The sequence below is a fragment of the Bidens hawaiensis genome, unplaced genomic scaffold (genome assembly GCF_021521415.1).
Source record: "Bidens hawaiensis isolate Kalapana, Puna unplaced genomic scaffold, B.hawaiensis_p1.1 tig00024820_1, whole genome shotgun sequence".
Lineage (NCBI taxonomy): Eukaryota > Viridiplantae > Streptophyta > Magnoliopsida > Asterales > Asteraceae > Bidens > Bidens hawaiensis.
The window spans coordinates 141,060-147,059 of record NW_027493931.1 but is presented as its reverse complement, the minus strand read 5'-3'; the positions used below and the strand labels follow the sequence as shown (position 1 = coordinate 147,059).

At 35.0% G+C, this 6,000-nt stretch overlaps 1 pseudogene; it reads left to right on the top strand.

The window, feature by feature from the left end:
• The first annotated feature begins 1,871 nt into the window (after positions 1–1,871).
• Positions 1,872–4,586, top strand: LOC143570063 (receptor-like protein 9DC3; annotated as a pseudogene).
• The last annotated feature ends 1,414 nt before the right edge of the window (positions 4,587–6,000 follow it).

Sequence of the window (6,000 nt, the reverse complement as noted above, 5' to 3'; positions counted from 1 at the left end):
TCGAATATATTGAACTTATAAATTTAACTTTGTTAAACCCGTGTTGTACACGGGTACCTAACCTAGCTTTTTAATATAACAAACTTTTGATTTGTTATTACGTGGTGTGGATGTAATCTTATAACTCGTAATCGGGAATACGTTTTAACTTATGAGTTTCTTTATGATGCTACAACGGCATATGTTATCATGTTCATGTCATCATATTTGTGTTAAGCAACTATTCCAGCTTTGATTGGGTGGTATAGACTTTTACCTTTTGAAGAGAAAACTATAATTCAAATCATATCATTGGAGTAGATTACCCTCTTGGTGTAGTTTAGAAATAGAAAGTAAAGTGTGAGTCGTCATTAAAAAGATAAAAGGGATAAGTCTGGGCTATGCCTAGAGGTGCTCGTTCCATTTGGATAATGATACTGAAGGATAAAGAGATTGATTTTATGTTTATTAATATCTGTCAGTCAATGAGTTTTTTGGGTGAATATTTTGGTTAAATTTTTAATTTTATTATTTTGAGAAATCAAGATTGGAGCAAGATAAAACTAGTTTACAGGAAAAAAAAACATTTCAACATAAGATATCGACAGTGCTTATGTTTCTATAATGTGATGGGTATCTAGTTCTATTTCTATAAGGTGATGGGCTTCCACCTAGTTTTAGACTTTTAGTTACATGTGTTGGGCCTATAATTTTCATATTTGAAACGGGCTCTTCTCCTCTTGTTTTTGAGCCTGAGATATTGGTAGCTTGGCCCAATATCATTTTCCTAATGGTTAAAATTGAACTATTGCTCAATCAAAACCGAAACGAATCATGTAACCATCTGGGTAAAAACGGTTTGAACACAATCCAATCCGTTAGTACAAAATTGGTTTGGTATATCATCAGATCTGGCTCTATCCGGTATGGTTTTCCTTTATAAATCGGTTTCTAAACTAGACCTGGTTTGAGTCCAACATGTTTTAATTCGATTGTAAATAGTCTTCAATCCGGTTCGGTTGAACTTTAATTGTTACCATTAATATTCCATCTTATTTTGATTCTTTATATTGATAATTATTCTTTTTGCAGGTACAACATATGCACATGACAGATACCGCAGCTGCAGATTATGCAACGGTGGAATTGATTGTTAATACTCTGCATTGGATCTTTCCCTCATTTGATTACAGGTTTATATCATTAGCTGTTATTATTTTATGCATGTGTTTGTAAATGGAGATATTTGGCAATAACCATAGTTGTGCTTGGTCTGAATATAGGTTAGAGGCTAATCTTTGACTTTGACCTGCTTCCCAAATTGTTATGATATCCTGCTGCATTATAAACACCAAAAACTGGATGAACAAATGTAAGGTAGTATTATGCATTTAAAAATATATTGTTAATAAAATTACGATGATGGTTATCAGGAACTAGATTTCTTAAATGAGGCCAACAACAGCATAAAATGTATGGATAATTTTCGAAGGTTATCTCCTCATATTGCAGAGTATGTTTATGCACCTGCTGACCATGGAGTTTGTGGAAGGCCCACAAGTCAATGATTTGAAGAGCATTCAAAAACTTGGACTCAACCCTCATGACATTGCAAGGCTAGTAAGTTCTTTCTTTCTAGATAGTAAATTGTCATTATTTCTTTTTTTGCTTCGTATGTTACTGATTTTTGACAATACATGTGAGTAGAACATTTGCTGAGATGATGTTTAAACATGGATTTGTGCATTGTGACCCACATGCTGCCAACTTGCTAGTTCGCACACTGCCTTCCCACAAAAGTGGCATTTTTGGTATGACATCTAATTTTTAAACAACACTTGTAATCATACATTTTTATGATTACATGTCTTGGTTTAACTACATAAGTGAAGGCTGGCTTGGTTCTGATTGTAAACCAAAAATGATTAACTGGAAACCTAGTACGGACTGTTGTGATTGGAATGGGGTCACTTGTGACCGCTCCACCGGCGATGTTATCGGTCTTGACCTGAGCTGTGGCATGGTGCAAGGTACTATCCACCCTAACACAACTCTTTTTCACCTCCCTCATCTCCAGAGACTCAACCTTGCTTACAATAATTTTACTGATTCTCAGGTTCCACCTCACATAAGCAAGCTTTCTAATAGTCTCACACATCTCAACATGTCTTCTTGTGGGTTTACGGGTCAAGTTCCCACAGACATTTCACACCTTCATAAATTGGTGTCCCTTGATCTCTCTAACATTAGGATTTTTAATGGGGTTGATCTTATTTTAAAACCTCATGTTTTCATCAATCTGCTTCAAAATTCTACTGCTATGGAAGAACTTTCGCTAGCATATCTTAATATCTCTTCAGTTTTACCTAATAATTTGAATATCTCTTCTTCTTTAAAATTGCTAAATCTTGGCCCCACTGGATTGCAAGGAAACCTACCTAACAACATACTCAGTCTTTGGAAGAACTTTACTTGTGGGGAAACAGTTTCACAGGGCATATCCCATCACAGATCACATTTCTTCCTAAATTGGTTTCACTTTATCTCTCCAACAATTGGAATGAGATTGATAATTTGCATATGCAACCTCATATTTTCAGTATTCTCCTTAAAAATTCCACTTTTTTGAGAGATCTCTTGCTTCGTGAAGTTAATATAGGTTTTGTTTTACCCACCTATCTTAATATCTCTTCTTCTCTAAGATCACTTTGGCTTAGATACACCGGCTTACAAGGAAGGTTACCTGATAACATCTTAAGTCTTGAATATCTACTGGAACGCCTTTACTTGTCAAATAACAAAAATCTCTCTGGTCCACTTCCCAATGTTAACACAAGCACTAACTCCCCTCTCACGGTTTTAGTTCTGTCATACACAAGCTTGTCGGGAGAGATACCCAAATCCATAGGTAACCTTAGATCCCTTGAATATCTATATTTATCATATAACAAGCTTTCTGGAACATTACCTTCTTCATTGTTTACCCTTTCTTCTTTAGAATATATCGTGCTTGATCATAACATATTCCAAGGAAATATGCCACCGAAGTTGTTTTCTCTTCAATCTTTAATGCAATTATCCCTTTCTAACAATCGATTAAGCGGGCAGATTGATGTGCTTGATAATGGCCCCATCCAGCAAACATTTCAACGGCTTACCAACCTCACTTCCCTAGACCTTTCATATAATAATTTTAGAGGTGAATGGGAGTTGGATACATTGTTATCAAGCCTCACAAACCTTCAAGAATTTGTTCTGTCATTTAGTGGTATATCTGTTACCACCAATAATGCTAATCATTATGTCAATCCTAATTTTAGGTCCTTAAGTTTGGCCTCTTGCAGTCTAAAGGTGTTTCCGGCATTCATTCGATCCATGACAGCTCTTTATTACTTAGATCTGTCAAGAAATGATATACATGGGCACATTCCTAATTGGGTAGGGGAGATAGGAGGAAATGGGTTGGAACTTTTTGATCTTTCAAATAACTCTCAATAACGGGCACCATTCCAAATGTATACAAGGATTGGGGCCAATTACAAGGGTTTATTTTGAATGGAAATGAGTTAGAAGGAAATGTGCCAACTTCTTTAAACAAATGTAAACAATTGAGTGTAATTGATTTGGGAAACAACCACTTAAATGACACATTCCCGGGTTGGTTAGGAGATCTTCCCAATTTAGAGGTTCTCGTCCTCAGATCAAACAATTTTCATGGTGGCATTGTACCCTCTTCCTTTGTTAATTTCCCATTTCCAAGTCTGCGAGTTCTTGACTTATCTCATAATGGGTTTGTAGGCAAACTCCCTACACAATACTTTCAAAATTTCAATGCCATGAAGAATGTGGTAATAAAGAACAAAGAACCAGAATATTTATACATAGCTGGCAAGTATTACTCTATCACTTGTGCAGTGAAAGGAGTGGATTAAAATTTCCCACAACTTTTGGTTGAGTACACGATTATTGATCTATCAAACAATAAATTTGAAGGGGAGATTCCAAACATCATTGTTAATCTAAACTCTTTGAAAGCGCTCAACCTGTCCCATAACAGCCTAACGGGCTGAATCCCACAGGCTCTTGGAAATATTTCAGAAATTGAATCATTAGACTTGTCATGGAATCAACTCACATGAGAGATCCCACAAAACCTTGCTGATGTGACCTCTCTTGAGTTCTAAATCTGTCCCAAAACCATCTCATGGGCCACATTCCGTAAGGAAAACTGTTCTACACATTTGAAGGGAATTCGTTTGGAGGGAATCCAAAACTCTGTGGGTTTCCATTGCCCACAAATTGCAGTGAGCGTCTGCACGAACCACAACTTGAAGGTGATGGAGATGAAGATGAGAGTGGATTTGCATGGAAAGTGGTGATGATGGGATACATATGTGGAATCTTACTTGGGTTCGTGTTGGGATATCTAATGCTATCAACCGGAAGACCGAAATGGGTCAATGCAATTGTTGATGAAGCAAACTATGTGATCATGAAGAGGCAAAATAAGAGAAGATGATAAAATTAGTTCATGAATGGTACGTATTTCATATGTTTTTCTATTCTCCAAAACTGTTCAGAACTCGTAACTTTGTTTTCTTTCATTTTTTTTTAAATATGATGCAGGTAAAGTAATTTAGGGTGCATCTGGACCCTTTTGAATCAGGCAGTTGTAGGGAACTTTCTGATCAAATTATGCTATATTTTAAGTATTTGTTTTAATTTTGTATTACAATGTCTATATTTGAGTATTTGTTTAAATTTTGTATTACAATGTCTATATTTGAACATCATAAACACGCTACTGCTACTGAAGCTAAGATTCAAGGATGTCGGCTAAATAACTATAGATGTAGGCTAAGTTTCGACGTCCTTGACACGTGTGGAATTTTTATAAGCTGAAAGTGGGTTCCGTTTACTTTTCACAAAATTCTGTGCCCATAAAGCGGCGGCTAAGGCTTAGCCGGCTTGTCACTTGTTTATTAAAATCTATATTCTAAGTTTTGAAGTTTTGCGTAAGAATCTTGTTTACCATTACATAAAAATAGGTACAAAAGGATAAGTACTTACCAATAAGGAACCTACTGTTTCGATTCATTCACCCCCTTTTCTATTTCTTACTTTGTGTTTCATAGTTCTCTATATACACGTTTATTTAGTTGTGGTCAACGATCAGTATATGCACCTTAGCTTTAGTAGCAGTAGCGTGTTTATGATGTTCATCTTCCTCAAATCAATTAGCTTAATTATTTTGAAAGGTATGTGTATGCATACTTTCTAAACCCCTAAGGGCCACGACACATAACAAGTCAAAAGTCTTGTAAACCAAAAAATACGTTAATGAAAAGTCTTCACTATGCTACTATATGAGTGAGACTTATTGTTATGGACCACAAACAATTAAAAGGTGGATATTTTGCAAGAGTTCAAGGCCTATTGACTCAAAAGTCTTGTCTTACATTTTGAAATAGATATAGACCACAAACGAATAGCCATGATGTGTATATATAGATTGTAGCAAAGTATGAATATCTATAGCCATTAAATACTCATTCTATTTGGATAATGATAATGAAAGATAAAGAGATCCAACTGACCGTTAAAAAAACATATAATTCTATAACCTGAAAATGGTAATGGCATAAAATTATGATTAAACTTATATAAATGCCTTATTTATAATAAACTTTATTACTTATTTTTTAATATAGCAAACTTTTGATTTGTTATTATGTGATGTGGATGTAATATTTTAACTTGTAACCGGGAATTAAGTTTTAACTCATGATTTTCTTTATGATGCTACAACGGCATATATTATCATGCTCATATAATCATATTTGTGTTAAGCAACTGTTTCAGTTTGGTTGGTTGATATAGACTTTTGCCTTTTGAGGAGAAAACCATGAATCGAATTATATCATTGGAGTAGATAACTCTCCTGGTGTAGTTTAGAAGTAAAAAGTAAAGTGTGAGTAGTCCGTAGTAAAAAAAGAAAAAAATGAAAGGTTTGGGCTATGA